The sequence below is a fragment of the Papio anubis genome, chromosome 4, assembly GCF_008728515.1.
Source record: "Papio anubis isolate 15944 chromosome 4, Panubis1.0, whole genome shotgun sequence".
NCBI lineage: Eukaryota > Metazoa > Chordata > Mammalia > Primates > Cercopithecidae > Papio > Papio anubis.
The window spans coordinates 71301916-71327009 of NC_044979.1; the positions used below are offsets into that span (position 1 = coordinate 71301916).

Here is a 25094-nt window from a genome sequence, read left to right on the forward strand (position 1 = left end):
TCTTTCTGTATACTTTTGTTTTGTTTATGAGATAAAGATGGGTCCTGAGAAGATACGTCAAGAAGGAAAGGTTTCTTTGCACATGGGTATTTACTTGTTTCAGTACCATTTGTTGAAAAACCTATTATTTCTCCATTGAGTTACTTTGTACCTGGAGTAGAGCCAGCCCTACTAAACTATGCCTTGACTGTGGTGAAAAATTGGATTGTTCTTAATAGAGAAGTGATGGAACTGCTGTCAGGTAAATATATTTGGAATATAACGGAAGAAAGTATTTGTAGCCCCTTGATGTTTAAAGGCATATGATTGTATTTTTGCAAAGTCAGCGAATTAAAAACTAAAGCGATCATATTATAAAAGGCATTATCTTCTTTTAGAATTTGTCTTTACTCCTTTTGGTGGAGGAGAGTACAGGGCCTCACTCTGTCGCCCAGACTGGAGTGCAGTGGTGCAATCTTGGCTCACTGCAACCTCCGCCTTCTGAGTTCAAGTGATCCTCCCACCTCAGGCTCCCTGTAGCTGGGATTAGAGGCGTGCACCAGCACACCTGACTAATTTTTGTATTTTTACTAGAGACTGGGTTTCACCATGTTGCCCAGGCTTGTCTCTAACTCCTGGACCCAAGCGATCCTCCTACCTGGACCTCTCCCAAGTGCTGGGAATACAGCTGTGAGCCACTACACTTGGCCTGTCTTAATTGGTGTCCTTTGACTTAATAGTAACACTACCACAATGGACTAGCTGTTTCCTTTCGGCTTGCATCTCATCTAGCTGTACCTTACATTAAGTTTTAGTTTAGTAAGTTTAAGGGATTTAAGGGAGAAATACCCTTCATTTTTAGAACAGCTTGTGGTAGAGTGTTTGGGGAAAGCATTACTCTAAAGTATAAATTATTCATCACAAGAAGATACTTTTGCAAATGTGGCAGTAGGCCACAGTGTTTTCCAGACTCTTCTTGATGTTTGACTTTAAACAGGAAGAGCATTAGAAATATCTTTCATTTTATAATACAACTGAAAGTATTATGAAGTACCTATAGCATAGGTTCACTTTCTCCTGAAATCTCTTTTGTAATAGCATGTCTTACCCTGTTTCTTCAATTGAATTAGTGGGATAGCATTGAGGGACAGGAAAATAATAAAATATTCCCTGATTCTAAACCAGTTTCCTTAGGTGAGGGCTATAGTTGTTCAGCAATATGAGTTTGGCTATTATCAGGTAAGCGTACGATTCAGAAATAATCTTTCACTTAAATTTTAAAAAGCAAGTAGAATCCAACAGAAAAGTAAATGTCTTTGTATTATCTTGTGATTTGTTCTTTTGGTAAGAGAAGGTACGTAGACCCACTAGAAAAGTGTCTTTGTGTTATCTAGTGCTTTCATTCACATACTGATTACTCAGTAACAGCATCTGAATTTGTGAAGAATATGTAAGTTTGTGATTTTTTGAGAAAGCTCTGTAAGGAAAACCCGTTTACTGTTAACAAACATTTTATAGGACCCTGTTGCCCTAGTATAGACTAGAATTATTCTGACTTTATTCTGTATAAGCTTGTAGTAACTTGATTCATTGATACCTTCCAAGGGGTTAGCAGGCATCACCTAAAATATATTGGCTACCTTGGTGTTGTGTCTTCTTTCTTTCCTGTAACTGAAAGTATTCAAGTATCTCTTCTATAACTATCTATAATACAGTTTCTGATCTTTTTTTTTTTTTTTAATTTAAGTTCTAGGGTACATGACTACAGCATGCAGGTTTGATACATAGGTATACATGTGCCATGTTGGTTTGCTGCACCCATCAACTCATCATTTACATTAGGTATTTCTCCTAATGCTGTCCCTCCCCAAGCCCCCCGCACCCCCGACAGGCCCCAGTGTGTGATGTTCCCTGCCCTGTGTCCAAGTGATCTCATTGTTCAATTCCCATCTATGAATGAGAACAGTTTCTGGTCTTTAAAAAAATTTTTTTTTGGAGATAGGGTCTCACCCTTGTGACCCAAGCTGGAGTGCAGTGGTGTCATCACGGCTTACTACAGCCTCAGCTTCCTGGGCTCAAATGATCCTCCCACCTCAGCCACCCGAGTAGCTGGGACTGTAGGCGCATGCCACCATGCCTGGCTAATTTTTTAATTTTTTGTAGAGACAAGGTCTCACTATGCTGCCTAGGCTGGTCTCTAACTCCTGGACTCAAGCGATCCTCCTGCCTCAGCCTCCCAAAGTGCTGGGATTATAAGCATGAGCCACCACACCTGGTGGTGTCATTTTGAAGTACTCTTAACTGAATAATGAACCAAAAAGACACTTGAGTAACTTCTGTACCATGACATAGAGAGGCTGAAACAAATAAGTTGGGGTAGGGGAGACCTGGATGATTTTCAGTAATTCAGGTAGTAGAAGAAAACTTTTTCTTTTTAAATTCTCATACAGTAAAATGGACATATTTGGATATACAGTTCTATGAATTTTAACACATGTGTAGATTAGTATAACCACCATCATGATCAGGATTCAGACAGTTCTGTCACCCCAAGAAAACTCCCTTGTCCCATCCCTGTATAGTCATACCCTTTCCCACTCACTAGCCTTTAGCAGCCACTGGTCTGTTTTCCATTGCTATATATATATATATTTTTGAGAATGTCATATCAATAGAATCATATAGTATATAGCCCTTTGAGACTTGGTTTCTTGCATTCAGCATAATACCTTTGAGATTCATCTAGGTTGTAGCATTTTCTTTGCTGGATGTGTGATTTGCAAATATTTTCTCCCAGTCTGTGGTTTTTCTTTTCATTCTCTTAATAACAGTCTCTTTTGCAGAGTACAGGTTTATAATTTTGATCAAGTCCAATTTGTCAATTTTTTTCTTTTATAGATAATGCTTTTGTTGTTATATTAAGAATTCTCCCTAATCCCGAGTCATGAAGATTTTCTCCTGTGTTTTTTCTTCTAAAAGTTTTATAGTTTTAAGTCTTACTTTTCAATCTATGATCCATTTTTAGTTAATTTTTGTATAAGTTGTCCTTGTATCTTAGGTGATGGCACTTTTTTTTTCTCCATGTGGTTGTGTAATAGTTCCAACAGCGTTTGTTGAAAAAACTACCCTTTCTCCATCGAGTTCTTTTGCTCCATTGTCAAAAATAATTTGACCATATTTGTATACACCTATTTCTGAATTCTTTTCTGTTGCATGAATCTGTGTCTATCCCTTTGCCAATATGACCCTGTCTTAATTGTTATGCTTTAGAGTAAGATTTAAGATCAGTTAGTGTGTTTCCTTGAACCTTATTCTTCTTTTTAAAAATTTTTTAGTTATTCTAGTTCCTTTGCCTTTCCATACAAATTTTGGAATCAGCTGTATCTATAAAAATTCTTGCCAGGAGTTTGATTGTAATTGCATCAAGTCTATAGACCAGTTTGGGGAGAATTGACACCTCTAACTATGTTGAGCCTGGAAAACTTTTTTAAAAGAATATTTAATGCCTTTGTATAGCTGAGATGTTAAGTCTGTGCTGCAAATATAGGATATTATAGGAAAAGGAGCAACAAGATGACAAGAAAGAGCTATGGAACTTAAAATATGATAGCAGGAATCTAGATTGAGTAGAATAGTTGGAAAATAAAGTTAGGGAGATTTCCCTTAAAGTAGAACAAAAGGTAAAGAGATTAAAGATGAGACAAAGATTGGAAAAGTAAAGGCTCTAGCTAGGAGGTCCATCATCCAAATATTGGAGTTCCAAAAAGGTAGAGCAGGGAAATGAAATGGACAGGCAGAATTGATCAAATAATTTATCCAAGATCTGAATGAAGGAGCTGGATCTCTGTATTAGAAAAGTGAATTTTAAAAAGAACCACATGATTTCATGGAGATAGAAAACAGAATGGTAGTTACTAGGGGAAGGGGAAATGAAGAGCTAGTGCTTAGTGGGTATGGACTTTCAGTTTTAGAAAATGAAAAAATTTTGGACTTGAGTGGTGATGATGGTGGCACAACAATGTGCATATACTTAATGCCACTGAATTGTATGCCTAAAAATGATTAAAATGGTAAATTTTATATTATGTATATTTTACCACAATTAAAAAAACAGAACCGCACCAAGGCATATCAGCGAAATTTTATGTCTATGGAGATCCATGGGGAGATAAAGAGAAGATCCTGAAAATTCCACAGAGAACAAAACGAGTGACATTTAAATGTACTGAGAATTAAGATACCTAGCAGTAATATTGTATGCTAGATGATGATAAAGTAATTACGTCAAAATTGTCAGCAACCTTGTAGAAGGAGAGAGTAGAAGGACAAAAACTTTACCTTTAATTGTTTTCTTTCTCAGTAGGCTACTAGAGCATGTGCTCTAGCAAAATGAAGGCATAGTTCAAGAGGGAGGAAGATTTAGCCTCAGACTGCACAGCAGAACCAGATCCAGAATGAAAAGCCCTAGGATGACAGTTGTGCAGCAGGCCCATAGAGTATCTGGCCCAGATTGGTGTAGGAGGGGATCTCGGAGTAGGGAGTGCAATAGGGATTATGATAGATTATTTTGCATATGGAGAATAATATGGATAGATAATGATGAATCTGATGGAACATTTTGGAAAAAATAAGAATATAGTCGTGTGTCACTTAAAATGGGGATACATTTTGAGAAATACATCATTAGATGATTTTGTCAATGTGAACATCATAGAGTATACTTACACCAACCTAGATGGTATAGCCTACTCTACACCTAGGTTATATGTAAAAGCCTATTTCTCCTAGGCTGTAAACCTCTACAGCATGTTACTGTACTGAATGCTGTAGGCAGTTGTATTGTAACCAAATGGTAAGTATTTGTGTATTGAAACATATCAAAACATAAAAAAAGTATAGTGAAAATACAGTATTATTGGATTTTTATAGTACTCTATATAAGTACAGTATTTGCCATATAACATTTTGGTCAACAATGGACTGCATATATTATGGTGGCCCCCGTAAGTGCAAAAAAGGTAACAGTTATCAATTCCAGGAAAGTCAAGAAAGAAAATTTATGTATGAGTTAGAATGCCTTCAAATTCAAGAAATAGAAAACTTATTTGAGCATGAACAATGGTAAATTTATTTTGTCACACAAAATGGCATAAACAGAATGATTTATCATCTTATTCAGAGGAACTCAGATAGGATGGATCAAGGACTGGTTAATTCAGTGATTGAATGACATTGTAAAGAATTAGGATTCTTTGCATATTCTGGTCTTCCACTTTCAGCTTTGGCCTTTCTGTCTCTAGACAACATCCATAAACAGAAAAAATGATTTATTACTATGGGGTTCATTTTGTGATCCAGAAACCTCTCCTAGATCACCCAGTAGAGTTCCTCTGTGCCTCACAATCAAGATTGCGTTGCCTAAATAGTGAGAATCATTGTTACAGAAATAACTACTAGAATCATTGATGAAGATGAAGTAAACATAGGGAAAATAAGTGGATGATTATAGAAGGGAAAACAGATGGAAGATGGGTGATTATAGTCTGCCAGGCAGGAGAGGATGGCAGGCAAGAACTAATACAGAGGGAGTGAGGTTTGTAGCACTTGGGAAATGACTGCATTAAAGATTCACTACTTAATATTGGTTAATGTTTCAGACAACTTTTTTTTTTTTTTTTTTTTGAGATAGAAAATCACTCTGTCACCAAGGCTGGAGTGCAGTGACATGATCAAAGCTCACTGCAGCCTTGACCTCCTGGGCTCAAGCGATCCTCCCACCTCAGCCTCCTGAGTAGCAGGTACTACAAGTGTGTGCCACCATGGCTGGCTAATTTTTCTATTTTTTGTAGAGATGAAGTCCCACTATATTGCCCAGGCTGGTCTTGAACTTTTGGGCTCAAGCACTCGTCCCACCTCGACTTCCTGAATATATTGGGATTACAGGTGTGAGCCACCACCTGTGGTCTCAGACAGCTTTTTAATAGTTAAACTTTTCTGTTTTCAATCAAGAATTTGTTTTACCTCCCTCCCCTGAGTTACTGGTATTATTATTTATTCCTAAAGTTCGAGTACCTACGAACAATTTTTAAAGTTTGTATTGATAATATACAAAACACTACTGGGCACTGCAGATTTGAAAAAACAAAGACAAGAGTGTAGATGTAGTCCCTAACTTTAAGGAACCTAAACTCACCTTAGAGCAGTAGGAAATTTACACAAAATATCAGTAATAAAAGATAATTTATGCTTAGGTCAAAATTAGTTTGTAATAAAGAACCTAAGATTGTAAATTCCACTGTAAAAAGTTATATGAGTGTGCCTTTAAAAAAATTTACAGTAACTACTATATTGAAGGATTTTAAGTATGGAAATTGCATTTTAGATGCATAAGGATGTTTGCCATGTACATTTATCATACATACTTTTGTAAATCTAGTAATTTTCTTTGTGGTCATTTAAAAAAAAAAAAATCAGTGTTTCAGAACAGGAGCACTAGCTCAGCTGCATTAGCTGGAACAGAGAATCTGGTCATTCTTAACTCCTTATAAGATTTTTTGGCCAAGTGTGGTGGCACATGCCTGTAATCCCAGCACTTCAGGAGGCCAAGGAGGGAAGATCACTTGACACCAGGAGTTTGAGACCAGTCTGGGCAACATACCCAGCCTGCAAAACCCTGTCACTAAAAAAAAAAATACAAAAAATTATCTACATGGGAGGCTGAGGCAGAAGGATAGTCCAAGCCCAGGAGGTGAAGATACAGTGAGCTGTGATAGCACACTGCACTCCAGCCTGGGCAACAGAATGAGACCCTGTCTCAAAAAATATATATATTTTTTCAGTCTCTGCAGTTTTTAGCCACATCCCATACTTCAAAGCTACCTATACCTCCAATTTCTGAGACTTTTTGGTGTTCTTGGTGTTCTTCAACAAAAAGTAGGCAGCCTTTTTTTCTTTCTTGGTTATAGAATTAGGTTTGACCTTTGCTTTCTCAATTTAGCTTTGCTAAACTAGTTGCCTTTTGTGTATTTGTTTTCCAGCTTTCAAAATTCCAGCTTCTTTGAAATTAAAAAAACAAAAAAAATTCCAGCTTTTTTGAAAGTTTTCATCTGCTGTTGTTTCCTCGCATTCTTTTCGACCTTGTAGATTTATCCTTTTTTCTTAATTTATTCTCATTTAATGGGATTTAAGGAGCATATTGACTAAGTTTTCATTTTTACTTGATTACTGGGGAGTATGACATAGACATCTCTGTACTTAGATATTACTGATGTAAGTCTACTTTGAATCAAATGAGCAGATGTTTAAAAAGTATTGTTCCCAATTGTTTTAATGATTTCCTCCTGTGAGTTGGGGTGGTGCTGCCTATCACCAACTCAGGAAGGTATTTGAAAATACCTGGAAAAAATTGTAACAGTGTCTGGAAAACACTACAGATATTTAATTGGCAGAGGTCAGGGATGATTAACATTGCAAAATGTGAGGGATAGTTCTACACAATGAAAAATTAATTCAATCCCAAATGGCAGGAAGAAGACAGGAGGTATATTAACCTGGAAAAAGTGTGCCAGAAGGACAGGGACATAGAGCGGGGGGTGATGCACCATTTTGGAATTGGGATTAAGTAAAAGTGTACAAACTAAATGGCGAGACCTCCCCCAGCTTCTTTCCTCCACTTAGCCTAAAGGAATAGACCTAAAGATTTTGACAGTTGGGATACATAATAAAACCACCAAGTCAGTTTCATCCTACAGTAGCCCTTGCTGGTTGCCTAACCCCTGCTATTATAAATAATGCCAAAATAAGCATCATTGTACATGTCTCTCTGTGTACCTGTTACAGGAATTATCCTAGGATAATATCCATTACTTTTTCAAAATTATAACCCACAATAAGTAATTTTATATCACAACCTTATGTACACATACACATGCCGTATGTCTTTGTGTGTGATATATCTACATCTACATATAAAAAGTTTTGCAAAACTATACTTAGTACATAGATGTACACTGATATTTTTAGCTTGTTAAAAGTTGGTCTCATTACATCTCATTTAGATACAGAAAATACATATATTAGATAATATATAGAGGTGAATATATGTAAAGTCGGGATTCTAGGTCCAAGGCATATTTGTGTTCAACATGAACAAATACTGTAAAATTATTCTACAGAACAATTGTTCCAAATTGTACCTCCACCAGCAATGAGTAATGGCTTCAATTTGTGTTTCCAAACTCATTTACCAATTTAATAGGTAGAAATGGCATCTGTGACAGACACAGACACTATATTTATGCTGACGCCATCTTTATTTCTAAAACTTTAAAAATTCCTGTCTCCACTATGGAAACCTTAAAAGGTCAAAAGTTTATTCCCTAGGAGAGGAATCCAAGTTTCCAGATACCAGTCATGGGCCAGTCTTGCAAGCAAGCCTTTGTAAGGATAGCCATCTCAAGCCTGATATGCTAACTTTTTTCTGCATGGTCCACTGCCTTGGCATTTAGCCAAGGTAGCTTGACAGCTAAGCTCTTTGGAGGTCCAGAATTCAGCCAGTTAAAACAAATTTCATTGATTATAAAGGTCTATCATAGAAAGCCAGGTGGCTTCCACCTTCAGTTTCTGCATTTTAGTTTCGTTTTTATCTGGCCTGAAGCATCAGTTTGGACAGCACGTATCTGGTTAAGTTGAATCATGTAAGTTCTTCAGGCTTTTCAGCAGTGTCCTGATAATCAGGGTAGACATGAAAGGAGTGCATTTCCAGAGGACACTCATAGTACCTGATATGGTTTGGATCTGTGTCTCTACCAAATCTCTTGTTGAATTGTAATCAGTAATGTTGAAGTTGGGCCTGGTGGGAGGTGATTGGATCATGGGGGCGAATTTCTCATGAATGATTTAGCACCATCCCCTTGCTGTGATAATAAGTGAGTTTTTGTGAGATCTGGTTGTGTAAAAGTGCTTAGCACCTCCCCCCTTGCTCTTTCTCTTGCTCCTGCTCCTGCTCCCACCGTTTGAAGTGTCTGCTCCTCCTTTCCCTTTTGCCGTGATTGTAAGTTTCCTGAGGCCTTCCCAGAAGTGGAGCAGATGCGGTCATCATGCTTCCTGTACAGCCTGCAGAACCATGAGCCAATTTAACCTCTTTTCTTTATAAACCAGTCTCAGGTATTTATAGCACTGTGAAAATGGACTAATATACAGTACTCCTGGAAACAAAGAATTCACAATTGTTAGAATACTCCAAACAGGACATATGCAGACAGTCCTTGACTTAATGATTATTTGAATTACAGTTTTTTAACTTTATGATTGGTTTACAGGGGTATTAAATGCATTTTTGACTTATGGTTTTGACTTAACAGTGGCTTTATTCAGATATAACCCCATCATAAGTCGAGGAGCATCTGTATTAGTCAGGCAGTCCCCAGTATGAACTCTCACCATTGGGTCTCCTGCCCAAGGGTTTCCAGTCCAGTTAATTCAGTTTGGTATTTGGTTTCAAGAATGGCTAAATACAGTCAGTTCCAAACAGATTTGCTTGTCCATACCAGTTCATTTGCCTCACATCTATGGATGACAATATTTATGGATGTTCTGTGTGAAAGTTCAGGGAGTGGGTGTGGAGGCTCACACCTGTAATCCCAGCAGTTTGGGAGGCCAGTGCCAGAGGATCGCTTGAAGGCAGGAGTTCAAGACCAGCCTGGGCAACATAGGGAGACCTCTTCTCTACTAAAAATAAAAAAATTAGGCCAGGCATGGTAGCTCACGCTTGTAATCCCAGCACTTTGGGAGGCCGACGCAGGTGGATCACCTGAGGTCAGGAGTTCGAGGCCAGCCAGGCCAACATGGTAAAACCCTGTCCCTACTCAAAATACAAAAATTAGCCCAGCGTGGTAGCAGGTGTTTATAGTCCTAGCTACTCAGAAAGCTGAGGCAGGAGAGTCGCTGGAACCTGGGAGGCGGAGGTTGCAGTGAGCAGAGATCATGCCACTGCATTCCAGCCTGAGCAGCAAAAGTGAAACTCTGTGTCAAAAAAAAAAAAAAAAAATTACCCAGGCATGATGATGCGTGTCTGTGGTCCTAGCTACTCAGGATGCTAAGGTAGGAAGATTGCTTGAGCCCAGGAGTTCAAGGTTTCAGTGAGCTATGATCATACCACTGTACTCCAGCCTGGGCTACAGAATGAGACCCTATCTCAAAATAAATAAATAATAAAATAAAGAATTTTTTTAAAAAGGAAAAAGAAAGTGCAGAAGCTGGGCCGGCCTCTGCTGTCTCGTAGTCAGGGCTGTTAGGTGTAATCATAGGCTCAGCAGTCAGTTTGAGTTCAAAGTGCTGAAGACACTTAGGAAGGCAGCATGGGCAGTTTTCCTTCAGGAAGAGAGGAACACTTCCAGAAACAGTTCTGAAAAACAAATCATTTCCTATGCCTCCGTAGGTGCCAGGTTTTTGTTTTATGTCTTGTTACAAAATGTGTCCCATTTAACAATCTTAACTTCATAATTTTTCAGCTATCTCTTGTTCTCATCCAGAGTTTTTATCCCAAAAGGTTGAGTGCAAGAGGGACAAAAGCATTTTCTTAGAACAATGTATTTATGTAATTTGACCAGAAAGACACATTATATTCAGGAATTGGTCAGGATGAACTCTGAATTTTCAAAAATTTTCATAATGAATTTACATAACTTCCCCACTCTTTTTTTCCTAACCAATTACCTGGTGAGCAGCCTAGGAAAAAATCCCTTTTTGGGGAAAGCTTCCTTTAATAATCAAACTGTCTCACTAAGATGTGTGTGCGAGGAGAAAGATAAGGGAAGTAGACTCAGGTTTATCAGTCTATTGTTGTAAGTTGCAACGAATCAAGAAACCCGAGCACAAGGCAAAGGCGGTGAGACATCCCCTAGAGCAGTGGTCCCCAAACTTTTTGGTACTAGGGACCGATTATGTGAAGACAGTTTTTCCACGTACAGCAGAGTGGGGATGGTGTCGGGATGAAACTCTTCTACCTCGGATCATCAGGCATAATGAGCACACAGCCTAGATCCCTTGTGTGTGCAGTTCACAATAGAGTTTGCGCTCCTATCAGAATCTAATGCTGCACTGATCTGACAGGAGGCAGAACTCGGGGTAATGCTCACTTGCCCGCTGCTCACCTCCTGCTGTGTTGCCTGGTTCCTAACAGGCCATGAACAGGTACCAGGCTATAGCCCGGGGATTGGGGACCCCTGCCCTAAAGGGAGTCCAGAGTCCAGTCTGTTAGGAATAGGCGTGAAGGGGTCATACTCCTTGTGATGTGCCCCAACTTGTAGGTTTTGGCAGGAATCACTAATTAAGAATGCAATTAGCCACTTCATCAAAATATAGAGTCGATCAGCAGCTCAATTTTAGATTGTCCCATCAGAGAATAAGTTGTTTCCTGTGGGCATTTGGATGTGACCCAGACAATCCAACTGGCATCTATTGATATTTTTCATAGTTTAGGGCCCACAGAGGGGTGTCCTAAATTTGCAGCAGTCCCAGAGTCAGAGTTCTGTTCATTGAGCCTGTTCCTGCTTTTCATTCAGCAGAGCTCTTGCTGAAAGGCTGAAACAACCCATATCAGACAGTTTTAGCTAATAGGCCCAGGTAATTAGGACCTGTGAATTTAACATTCCCAAAAAGCTTGCAGTTAGTCTTTGCAGCAAGAAAGCTGAGACTCTGCAAAACCAGACAGCTGTGTTCCATGTCCAAGTGACAAGCAAGGCTTTTTCTTAAGCCTTTTTTATCATGACAACCTTAGAGTCCAAATTGACCCACTCAAAAAACAAAAGAACAAAAAAACACACAAACACATACACACACATACACATCAGGATGAAAAATTGTCAGCCTCTAAGGGTCAGAATCTGATTTTATAAGAGCTCATTAGTAAATAAAAACTGGTTTTTAAAACTAAATGTGTATCTGCATCTAGAAATTGCTTCCCGTTAACTGCAGACATTCTAGCAGGCAAAAATCATCAGCTATGGTGACTTACTCTGTTTCTGATACTCAAAAAGTGTTCTGCTCACCAGCAGCAGAAAGCAAGGGAGTTTTGTCCCATTAACGGTTCTTCTTTTCAGCTTTCCTGATTGGGATGATCCCTCTAGCATTTATGAAATTACAAACATATAACATTTTACATCACTTTCACCATACATCCGGATGCAATGCCCACAAAATACAAAATGATTTTGTGAAAATTTCCTTTTTCCTATTTAATTACACGTTTATTTAAACTCATAGCAGTAAATTTCTCATTTATAGGTTCATATTACAGTGGTGGGGGTGGGAGGATTTGTGTAGATCTTGGATGGAACGCAAGGGTGATGGGGTTGGTGCAGCAGCAGCTAGGCTTAAGAAACGTTTGGAGGGCACCCCCTCCCTCTTTTTCTCCTCTGAGTTTATCTAAAGCTTTACTCCAGCCTTGGGAGTTGATTTAACCTCTGTCCCTGGCACTTGGAGGAGAAAACAGTGTAAACTTTTATATTTTTTGCCCACTCAGTGCTTACTTTTAGTAATATTTGGACTCTTTCTCCTCCTATCTCAGGAAAGAACAGAAACAAAAGACATCACCTTGGATGTATCTCCCAACCCCCAACTTTAGCCAAAATTGCCAAAGCAGCCAGGGGATCAGCAGGTGAACTCTCCCAGCATTGGATCTGTCATTCTCAAATCTCGCTGTCAACTTTTATCTCTCATAACAAAAAGCAGCTTACCTACTGTTTCATATTATGAATAATTCCATAACTGCCCAGGCATCAAAGGTTTGTGATATTCATCCTTTCTTTTCCCAAACAATGCATTTGCCGTATTTTAGTGAGATGGTCTGGTAAATCCCACTTCTGACACCACCTTTTTCAGGGGTCCTCAAGACCACCGCCAGGTTCAGTGATTCTCTTAGAGAGCTCACAGGACTCAGCATATAGTTCAAAGCTAAACTTAACGGGAAAAGGATTTGAAGCAAAATCAGCAAAGGGAAAAGGGCCATGGAGTGAAGCCCAGAGGAAACCAGGCGCAAGCTTCCAAGAGTCTTCTTCCCATGGAATCATACAATATGTATGTAATTTACATAATTTCTCCAGCATTGAATTATGACAATGTGTATGAAATGTAATCTGCCAAAGAAGTTCTTTAGAGACTCAGTGTCCAAGGTTTTGCTTGACAGCTGGTCACATAGGTACCTTCTGACTAGCATGTACCGACATTCCAGACTTTCCGAAGAAAAGCAGTGATTAGCATGTACCACATTATTTATACAAACAATTTTGGCACTTTGAAGGATTCCTATCAGTTAGAGTGGCGGGAACCCTCCTGAAATCCAAGTTCCCAGACACCAGCCATGGATCAACCTTGCAAGAGGCTTTTCTTTTTTTCTTTTTTTTTTTTACTTAGCCTCAGACTATTTTATTTTATTTTATTTTTTTATTATACTTTAAGTTCTAGGGTCCATGTGCATAACGTGCAGGTTTGTTACATATGTATACTTGTGCCATGTTGGTGTGCTGCACCCATCAACTCGTCAGCACCCATCAATTCGTCATTTACATCAGGTATAACTACCAGTGCAATCCCTCCCCCCTCCACCCTCCCTGTGATAGGCCCCGGTGTGTGATGTTCCCCTTCCCGAGTCCAAGTGATCTCATTGTTCAGTTCCCACCTATGAGTGAGAACATGCGGTGTTTGGTTTTCTGTTCTCATGATAGTTTGCTGAGAATGATGGTTTCCAACTGCATCCATGTCCCTACAAAGGACACAAACTCATCCTTTTTTATGGCTGCATAGTATTCCATGGTGTATATGTGCCACATTTTTTTAATCCAGTCTGTCACTGATGGACATTTGGGTTGATTCCAAGTCTTTGCTATTGTGAATAGTGCCGCAATAAACATACGTGTGCATGTGTCTTTATAGCAGCATGATTTATAATCCTTTGGGTATATCCCCAGTAATGGGATGGCTGGGTCATATGGTACTTCTAGTTCTAGATCCTTGAGGAATCACCATACTGTTTTCCATAATGGTTGAACTAGTTTACATTCCTACCAACAGTGTAAAAGTGTTCCTATTTCTCCACATCCTCTCCAGCACCTGTTGTTTCCTGACTTTTTAATGATCGCCATTCTAACTGGTGTGAGATGGTATCTCATTGTGGTTTTGATTTGCATTTCTCTGATGGCCAGTGATGATGAGCATTTTCTCATGTGTCTGTTGGCTGTATGAATGTCCTCTTTTGAGAACTGTCTGTTCATATCCTTTGCCCACTTTTTGATGGGGTTGTTTGTTTTTTCTTGTAAATTTGTTTGAGTTCTTTGTAGGTTCTGGATATTAGCCCTTTGTCGATGAGTAGATTGCAAAAATTTTCTCCCATTCTTTAGGTTGCCTGTTCACTCTGATGGTAGTTTCTTTTGCTGTGCAGAAGCTCTTTAGTTTAATTAGATCCCATTTGTCAGTTTTGGCTTTTGTTGCCATTGCTTTTGGTGTTTTAGACATGAAGTCCTTGCCCATGCCTATGTCCTGAAGGGTATTACCTAGGTTTTCTTCTAGGGTTTTTATGGTATTAGGTCTAACATTTAAGTCTCTAATCCATCTTGAATTAATTTTCGTATAAGGAGTAAGGAAAGGATCCAGTTTCAGCTTTCTACTTATGGCTAGCCAATTATCCCAGCACCATTTATTAAATAGGGAATCCTTTCCCCATTTCTTGTTTCTCTCAGGTTTATCAAAGATCAGATGGCTGTAGATGTGTGGTATTATTTCTGAGGACTCTGTTCTGTTCCATTGGTCTATATCTCTGTTTTGGTACCAGTATCATGCTGTTTTGGTTACTGCAGCCTTGTAGTATAGTTTGAAGTCAGGTAGCGTGATGCCTCCAGCTCTGTTCTTTTGACTTAGGATTGTCTTGGAGATGCAGGCTCTTTTTTGGCTCCATATGAACTTTAAAGCAGTTTTTTCCAATTCTTTGAAGAAAGTCATTGGTAGCTTGATGGGGATGGCATTGAATCAAAAAATAACCTTGGGCAGTATGGCCATTTTCACGATATTGATTCTTCCTATCCATGAGCATGGTATGTTCTTCCATTTGTTTATGTCCTCTTTTATTTCACTGAGCAGTGGTTTGTAGTTCTCCTTGAAGAGGTCCTTGACATCCCTTGTAAGTTGGATTCCTAGGTATTTTATTCTCTTTGAAGCAATTGTGAATGGAAGTTCACTCATGATTTGGCTCTGTTTGTCTGTTACCGGTGTATAGGAATGCTTGTGATTTTTGCACATTAATTTTGTATCCTGAGACTTTGCTGAAGTTTCTTATCAGCTTAAGGAGATTTTGGGCCGAGACAATGGGGTTTTCTAAATATACAATCATGTCATCTGCAAACAGGGACAATTTGACTTCTTCTTTTCCTAACTGAATACCTTTGATTTCTTTCTCTTGCCTGATTGCCCTAGCCAGAACTTCCAACACTATGTTGAATAAGAGTGGTGAGAGAGGGCATCTCTGTCTTGTGCCGGTTTTCAAAGGGAATTTTTCCAGTTTTTGCCCATTCAGTATGATATTGGCTGTGGGTCTGTCATAAATAGCTCTTATGATTTTGAGATACGTTCCATCAATACCAAATTTATTGAGAGTTTTTAGCATGAAGGGCTGTTAAATTTTGTCAAAGGCCTTTTCTGCATCTATTGAGATAATCATGTGGTTCTTGTCTTTGGTTCTGTTTATATGCTGGATTACATTTATTGATTTGCGTATGTTGAACCAGCCTTGCCTCCCAGGGATGAAGCCAACTTGATCATGGTGGATAAGCTTCTTGATGTGCTGCTGGATCCGGTTTGCCGGTATTTTATTGAGGATTTTTGCATCGATGTTCATCAGGGATATTGGTCTAAAATTCTCTTTTTTTTGTTGTGTCTCTGCCAGGCTTTGGTATCAGGATGATGTTGGCCTCCTAAAATGAGTTAGGGAGGATTCCCTCTTTTTCTATTGATTGGAATAATTTCAGAAGGAATGGTACCAGCTCCTCCTTGTACTTCTGGTATAATTCAGCTGTGAATCCATCTGGTCCTGGACTTTTTTTGGTTGGTAGGCTATTAATTATTGCCTCAATTTCAGAGCCTGCTATTGGTCTATTCAGGGATTCAGCTTCTTCCTGGTTTAGTCTTGGGAGAGTGTAAGTGTCCAGGAAATTATCCATTTCTTCTAGATTTTCTAGTTTATTTGTGTATAGGTGTTTATAGTATTCTCTGATGGTAGTTTGTATTTCTGTGGGGTCGGTGGTGATATCCCCTTTATCATTTTTTATTGCCTCAATTTGATTCTTCTCTCTTTTCTTCTTTATTAGTCTTGCTAGCGGTCTATCAATTTTGTTGATCTTTTCAAAAAACCAACTCCTGGATTCATTGATTTTTTGGAGGGTTTTTTGTGTCTCTATCTCCTTCAGTTCTGCTCTGATCTTAGTTATTTCTTGCCTTCTGCTAGCTTTTGAATGTGTTTGCTCTTGCTTCTCTTGTTCTTTTAATTGTGATGTTAGAGTGTCAATTTTAGATCTTTCCAGCTTTCTCTTGTGGGCATTTAGTGCTATAAATTTCCCTCTACACACTGCTTTAAATGTGTCCCAGAGATTCTGGTATGTTGTTTCTTTGTTCTCATTGGTTTCAAAGAACATCTTTATTTCTGCCTTCATTTCGTTGTGTACCCGGGAGTCATTCAGGAGCAGGTTATTCAGTTTCCATGTAGTTGAGCAGTTTTGATTGAGTTTCTTAGTCCTGAGTTCTCGTTTGATTGCACTGTGGTCTGAGAGACAGTTTGTTATAATTTCTGTTCTTGTACATTTGCTGAGGAGTGCTTTACTTCCAATTATGTGGTCAATTTTGGAATAAGTGTGATGTGGTGCTGAGAAGAATTTTCTGTTGATTTGGGGTGGAGAGTTCTGTAGATGTCTATTAGGTCTGGCAAGAGGCTTTTCTAAGGATAGCCTTCTGAAGCCTGCTATGCTAACTCTTTTCCAAATAATAAAGTAGAACGTCCTCAGACAAATGGGGCTGAAATTGTAATGTTGAATAAATTTAATTTAACTGAATAAATTCATTTAGGTTCAGCAGGACAATGAAGAATTAAAAAGGAGAGCTCCTAGGAGTGAAATAGTTTTGTACTCTGACACAATATAATACCTCTAGATTTTCCCCTGTAGTGATAATAATGGGTAATAAACAGTACCTAATGGTGGAGGACACAGCAAAATTAGGAAGACTTAATGACTTTGCAACAGTGGGTGGTGGAACAAGTTCTTTTCCAGTGAATATAATCTAAACAGTTTTGTACTGTAGCAATTTGTAGTTGTTTTTTGTAGTTAGTTTGAGAAAGGGAATTGTTGTCTTTTAATATTTTGTGAACTTGTACTAATTTTATATGTACATAATTATTAAAGGTATATTAGAGAGAAATCAGTTCCCCAAAGTGTAAACATAGAATTCACTTTTTAAAAAAATTTGAAGCATTTAACACTGCTTAAAAGCAGTAAAAATTACTTCAAAAGATATTTGACTATAGATTTCTAAACTTCCATAATTGTGTGTAATTTTTATCTTTTTTCTTTAATAGAAAATATGATTGATTTAGGTTTATGGCGCCTCAGTTGAGGCTAAAAGTTCACCTTTTGGGGCATAAGTATTTTTTTTCTTTCTCTCTTTTTTGAGACAGGGTCTCTGTCACCCGGGCTGGAGTTCAGTGGCGCCATCTCGGTGCACCACACCCTCTGCTCCCCAGGCTCAAGTGATCCTCTCACCTCAGCCTCCCAAGTAGCTGGCATTACAGACACATGCCACCATGCTTGGCTATTTTTTTGTATTTTTAGTAGAGACAGGGTTTTGCCCTGTTGCCCAGGCTGGTCTTGCCAAGCAATCCACCTACCTCTGCTTCCCAAAGTGCTGAGATTACAGGCACGAGCCGCCATACCCGGCCAACATAAGTAATTTTTGTGTCTGTCTTAGATGCATCAGCTTTGAGACCTTGGCTTCCTAATTCCAAGATAAACCATTCCAGTTTAACATTTTCACTTGTATTTTTGCATTAAGGACAATAAATTACTCAAAAATTATGAAAGCCAACACTGAATAGAGATGCTGAAGTTGCTAAAATTAAACTCTTTGCCGACAGCACCATAGTGTAAGAGCTTGAAATATTTATTTTTCAGTCAGTATATAAAATCCTAAATTCAAAGTTTGAAAAATAGTTGTGAAGGGAAAATTAAAGTATAACACAACATTTTGAGTAGTGGCAAAGTCAAATGTATAAAAGCTGAATACTGCCTATGAAAATTTTCAGCTATCTGAAAATTTACTTATTTAGAGAGCTGTGATCATTATAGGTAATTGTGTTTTCATGGGAAATAAAAAAGAGTGATGTTTCATACAGTAGTTGTATTCCAAGTTTCAACAGTTTTCTGCTTGTAGACCTCATGGTAGCTATTTTCAGTGTTCATTTGCCAGTTTGGCAAAAAGATGCAGGCTTTTGAATATAGCTTTTGCAGCTATTTTCTTCTCTAACTACAGTATCCTTTTTTACACTGTGAAAGCTATGTAGATCTAAAAGATATCTAAGAGGAGCCAGAATATGTTGTATTATCTCCTTGCTTACTGAGAAACCTCAGACAGCCAAACTGCCATAGATATTTTTATTACTCTCATAATACTTTTGTGTTTATGTAGCCATTTTATTTGGAATGCTGCCATGTTAAGACACTGGAATAACAGAAAAGTGAATTTTAATTCTGTAATTTATATTATAGGGAAGTTGCTTTCTCGGTTAAAGATTTTTCTCAGCTCAGGTAATTTTCAGTACCCTCTAATACTTGGAAGTTTTCCTGCAAATGGGGTATTCATGAACTTCTTCCAGAGTAAAGCCACATTGGACTTCAACTTAATATGCAGTTTGTTAAGCTAAGCCCCAAATCTCCTAAATCAGACTTCATTTTTAGCAGCATTTCAGACTAAGACCTCTTTGCTCCCTGCCAAAGGTGTGTATGTTTTGCACGTACTCCCAGTAAAAGGTCTGTCTCCCGCTCCTGATTTTGTACTTAGGAATTCTGTGTCCCCTTCAGTTAGTACCGTCATGTGCCACATAACAATATTTTGATCTACCACAATGGTCCTGTAAGATTATAAATGGAACTGAAAAAATTCCTAATGACCTCGTAACATCACTGTATAATTATTTTATTTTTTAAATAAATTTAATGTGGCCTAAGTGTAGAGTGTTTATATTTTATTTTTATTTTATTTTATTTTGAGACTGGGTCTCACTCTGTTTCCCAGGCTGGAGTGCAGTGGCGCAGTCTCGGCTCACTGCAACCTCCGTCTCCCTGGCTCAGGTGACCCTCCTGCCTCCACTTCCTGAGTAGCTGAGACTATAGGCATGTGCCACCAGGCCCAGCTAATTTTTATATTTTTAGTAGAGGCGGGGTTTCATCATGTTGGCCAGGCTGGTCTCCATCTCCTGACCTCGTGATCCCCCCGCCTCAGCCTCCCAAAGTGCTGGGATTACAGGCATGAGCCACTGTGTCCGGCCACTTCCTTATTCTTTACTTTAGATGAATACAAGTTAACTTTTCAATATAATATTTGTGACATTTAAACTACACCTTAAGTTATGTTCATTAATGTTTGCACTCAGCACAGTTTTTTTGTTTATAACAATGCATAGAATACCTTAGATTTTAACAATCTATTTTAGTAATAGGACGAAGATAAAGAGGCATATATTGGGGAGTCAGGACGCATAAGGAACAGAGGCTATAGTGTGTTACCTATGGGGAACATAAAATTTCTCAGTTGACTCTGCCCTGATTGCCGTTACATTTCTAAAGGCCTTCTTTATTTTCAGTTGATCAATCAGATTCAGCCTTTTTATTGCAAGTCATTTTCTGAGTGAACTACACCAGTTTCATCTTACAGTAATACTTTCTAATGCTTTTATTGTTATTGTTTGTTTCCTAAATCTTTATGGACTTAAAAACTAGTTTGCCAATATTTGACATCTCAGTTGTTAAAAGAATAAATGGGGGAAATTAGCATTAAGTCATTTTAATTTTTAAAAATTCATATTTTCTTAGCATTTTCTTTTCTTTTTTCATTTGTTCCTTCTTTTACCTTTCTTCATTCATTCGTTTGTTCCTTCTTTCTTTCTTTTCTTTTTTCACATAGAGAAGTACATAATGTATTGTCCTAAATGGAACTTGTTATTTACTCATGGCCCAGCTTAAGAATTTGTAAGTGATTGCATATAGATTAGATATTTGGTACCCAAAATAGTAGTGAATAGCATTGATTTTTCTTGGAGTGGCCTTTCTACTTATTTTCCAGTGAACAATTGGTCCTTCAAGGGTTTGTGAATTTAGGACATTGTTTTTATTTTATTCAGTGACATTCTGTAGCCAAATTTAGGATAAGCTTTTTAGGTATCTAGCGTAGAAGGTAATTATTTACTTAGAACAAGCCGTGAATGTTTGGAGGTTTTATGAGTGGAGCTTTCATGGTTAAATCTTGGAGTAGAGGCTGGGTAGAATTTTTTTTTTTTTTCTTTTTTTGAGACAGAGCCTCTCTCTGTTGCCCAAACTGGAGTGCAGTGGCACTATCTCGGCTCACTGCAACCTCTGCCTCCCGGGTTCAAGCAATTTCCCGCAAACTTTTGTATTTTTAGTAGATGGCTTTCACCATGTTGGCCAGGCTGATCTCAAACTCCTGACCTCAAGTGATCCACCCACCTCGGCCTCCCAAAGTGTTAGGATTACAGGCGTGAGCCACTGCATCCGGCCTAGGCTGAGTGGATTTAAATGTAGTTCTTTCTAGTCCTATAATTTTTTAAATTCATACAAATTTTATACTATAAACTTTTTCATATAGAAAAGTATAAGGCGTGTTTTTATATTGGTGGACTTCGTAGTCTTAAATGGAAGATAAGTTATGTTAGATAATTTATTATGAATTGTGAAGCTCTGTGTGTATTATCAAATTTAATCTTTACAATAGCCTTCTAAAATGAATATTATTTTCTAGATGAGAAACCCTCAGTTGTTATTAAAATACTTGCCAAGTTCTAGACTAGCTCTATCTTAAATGCTTTTTCAACTCACTAAACTATATTGCATTAATTATTCTGGCATAGGAAACAAGATCTATACATAACACTGAATTACACTGGCCAAGTTCAGAGTAGACAAAATAATAAATGAGCTATCATTTCAGAAATAGGAAATACCACTAAAAACTATGATGACCTAAAATTAAGTTGAGAATGTTAAAGCTGAAGCCAAACTCTTAGGGTAGGAATCAAAGGGTTCAGCCCTACCTAGCTATACAGCTTTACCTCTGCTTATTCCCTGTGCCAATCCCCAGCTTCAGGCAAACTCATTGTGCTTAAAAACACTTTGATGATGTAGCCTTAGTTATGCAATTCCTAAGTTTGCCTTTATCCTGTCACCTATAGGAAACCATTGGAGATTTTATAGAAAGGTAATTTAATGACTACTACTACCCCTTCACCTATAAGTTAAATATGGTCAAATCTTGAACCCTGGTATCCCTGAAGCTGACTGTAATACCCCATGCCCTAACAGAAAGAGGCCATTTGCCTTATTTCTCTCCAAATGAGATATTTTAATGTTGGACCTGATTACCAGCATGTGTACCTTTTAGTAGAAGGTGTGCATATTGTACCTAGATTCCAGCAGCTGTTTTAAACCTTTCCTCCGCTTCCTTTGTCTCTTTTCACCATCAGGGAAATCTAGTGTAGAGGGACCAGTGGACCTTGTGATTTACATGTGGCCCAGCTTAATAATTTGAGTTAAGAGATTGCATAGAGGTTCGATGTTTGGTGCCAAAAATCATAGTAAATAACATTGATTTTTCTTGGAGTGGCCTTTCTATTTATTTTCTAGAGGACAACTGGTCTTTCAAGGGTTTGTGAATTTAGGATATTATCCTTATTTTATTCCATTTGTTGCTTTATTTTTTTGGGTGATTAATAACCCATACCGCTGTGTGTACATCTTTAAGGGTTTCTTTGAGAAAACACCATTTAAAATATATCCAGAATCCAAACAACTTCTCAACACCTGTGTTGCTACAGTCCTGGTACAAGAACCTATCAGCTGTTGCCTGGTTTACCCTAGTAACCTGCAAATTGGCCTTCCTGTTTCTATTCATGCTTTCCTACAGTCTCTTCCCAAAACACAGGAGCTAGAATTGTTTTCACCTTTTTATTTTTAAGTACTTTTAGACTTATGGAAAGGTTGCAAAAATAGTACAGAGAGTTTCTGTATGCCCTTCACCCTCATGTTAACACCTTGCATTAACTGTAGTTATCAAAAGTAAGGAATTAACATTGGTACAGTACTACTAACTAAACTATTTACTGTGTTTAGATTTCACCAGTTTTCCATTAATGTCATTTTATCCATTTCAGAATCCAGTCTGGGGCCCTATATGGCATTTAGTTTTCTTTCTCCTTAGCCTCCTTTAAACTGTGAACAGTTGTGCTGTCTTGTTTTGATGTCCTTGACGCTTTTGAAGAGTACTAGCCAGTTATTTGTAGAACATCTCTCAACTTGAGTTTCTGTGATATTTTCTCATATTGGGTGGATGTTACAAATTTTTTCACAAGAGTACTACGGAACTTATGTGCCTTTTTTAGTGCATCAGGTTGGGGTACACGATGTCAATAGGTTACAGGTGGTGTTTTCTGGTCAGAGTATTATCTCCTGTGCTTCTCCACTGTGGATTGCTGTTTTTTACATTCTAATTTTGAAATATCTTGGGGGAGATGCTTTGAGTCCATGCAAATATCATGTTTCTTCTCAAACTTCTGTCCACGAATTTTTAAATTCATCTAGTGCAGTAAGGCAAGAAAAATAAACTGAAGACATGCAGATATAAAAGGAAAAAAAAAGGCCAGGCGCAGTGGCTCACACCTGTAATCCCAGCACTTTGGGAGGCCAAGGCGGGCAGATCATGAGGTTAGGAGACCGAGACCATCCTGGCTAACACGGTGAAACCCCGTCTCTATGAAAAATACAAAAAAATTAGCCAGGCGTGGCGGCATGCGCCTTTAGTCCCAGCTACTCGGGAGGCTGAAGCAGGAGAATGGCCTGAACCTGGGAGATGGAGCTTGCAGTGAGCCGAGATTGTGCTACTGCACTCCAGACTGGGCGACAGAGCAAGACTCCGTCTCAAAAAAAAAAAAAGGGAGGGGGGGAGCTGCCACCATTCATGGATAATACAAATCTACTTTAGACAATCCCAAAAAATCCGTGAAAAAGAAAAAACCTAGAACTAATAAGTGAATTTATTACATTTTCAGAATATGGGGTCAATATACAAATTCAATTGTATTTCTGTGTTCTAGATATGAACTCTTGGCATTTGACATTTTCTAAAGCACCATTCATGATAGCACCCCCAAAAAAGAAATACTTAGGTATAAATTTAACAAATATGTGTACCATTTGTATGATACAAACTACAGAACTGTCATTGAAAATCAATTACAGAAGACATAAATAGAAATACCATGTTCATGGATTAGGAGACTTAGTATTGTTAAAATGTTTGTTCTCCCAGTAATCAAGACAATATAGTATTGCTAAAAAGAGAGACACACAGAAAAATAGAACACAGTCAATTGGCTTTTTACGAAGATAAAAAGGCAACTCAATGGAGAAGGGAAAATCTTTTCAACAAATGGTGCTGGAACTATTGGATGTCTATATGCAAAATACCTTACATACAAATTTGCTCAAAGTGAAATATTTGCAAATTACATTTCTAACAAAGGACTTTTTATAGCATCTATTTGGATCTCAAATTCAATAATATTTCATCTTAAAAATGGGCAAAAGATTATTTAAACAGACACTTTACAAATCAAGATGTATGCATGGCAGATAAGCATGAAAGCATGTTCAACATCATTCATCATTAGGGAAATGAAAATGAAAACCACTGTACAATACTGCTACACATCCATTGTAATGGCTACCAAAAAAGAAAAAAAAATCCCACTAACTAGAAACTGACAATTCTAAATGCTGACCAGGGTTCAGAATAACTCTGAATGCTCTGAATCCTGGTACATTTGCTCTGAAAACCAATTTGGTGGTTTCTTATAAAGTTAAACATGTGACTTAGTACATATCCCAGCAGTTCCACTCTTGGATATTTACTCAAGAGAAATTAAAATTTATGTTCATTTAAAGCCTATATATGAATGTTATGGCAGCCTTAATAATTGCCCCAGCTGGAAACAACCAAGTTATCCTTCAATAAGTGAATGATTAAACCACTAGTGGTATACCCATACAGTGGAATACTATTCAGTAATAATAAGGGTTGAACTATTGATTTATGTATCAACATGGATAAATCTTAAATGCCTTTTGCTGAAAATATTAAGCAAGAGCCAAGAAAGATCAAGCTCAAAAACCTGCACACAGAATATAAATCAAAGCCTTACAGTGTTCATATGTGTATCCCCACTGAAATATAAACTTCATGAATGTAGTGATTTTTATCCGTTTGTTCATTTGTATTTGTTGACTGAAGAAAGTAGATATTAATACTGCTGGTTTACATTTGAGGAAACATCTCAAAGAGGTTAAGTTACTTGGTAAACTAGATAACAAGCTGACTCCTACCACACTGCTTCTCACCATCACATTTCTGGCTGCTACTTTTGGCTTAGCATAGTTTCAAAATTAGTCCATGGTTCTAAACTCTGACATGCATTATAATCAACTGAGTAGCTTTTAAATTTCCCACTCTGGCCTCGTGCCCCTTAAGACCAGTTGAAATCATCTCCTCAGGTGATTCTGATGCACAGTGACAAAATTACCATTGGTCAATAAATGCATGTTGACTGGGCGAATGAACAGGTTGAGAGCTTAGTATTTTATCTGCCCACATGCTTTTTGTCCACTGACTTTTCTTTTTTCTGCTGTCTTGTTTTCTTTCTTTACCTTACCCTTTGAAAGTTAAGTCTGGCTCTATCACCCAGGCTGGAGTACAGTAGCACTATCTCGGCTCACTGCAACTTCCGCCTCCTGGGCTCA

At 38.0% G+C, this 25094-nt stretch overlaps 1 protein-coding gene across 6 annotated transcripts in view; it reads left to right on the top strand.

Moving 5' to 3' along the window:
- The window catches only part of ANKIB1 (ankyrin repeat and IBR domain containing 1), a 155984-nt gene that overhangs the window by 28571 nt on the left and 102319 nt on the right, over positions 1-25094 (top strand). Inside the window, exons 2-3 of one of the 6 annotated variants that reach the window (XM_021936051.2) lie at positions 12548-12764; positions 12862-13056. The exons of the other annotated variants lie outside the window; for them this stretch is intronic. The gene's annotated coding sequence lies outside the window, so the exon portion shown is untranslated. The remainder of the gene's footprint in view (positions 1-12547; positions 12765-12861; positions 13057-25094) is intronic. 6 annotated transcript variants of the gene reach the window in all.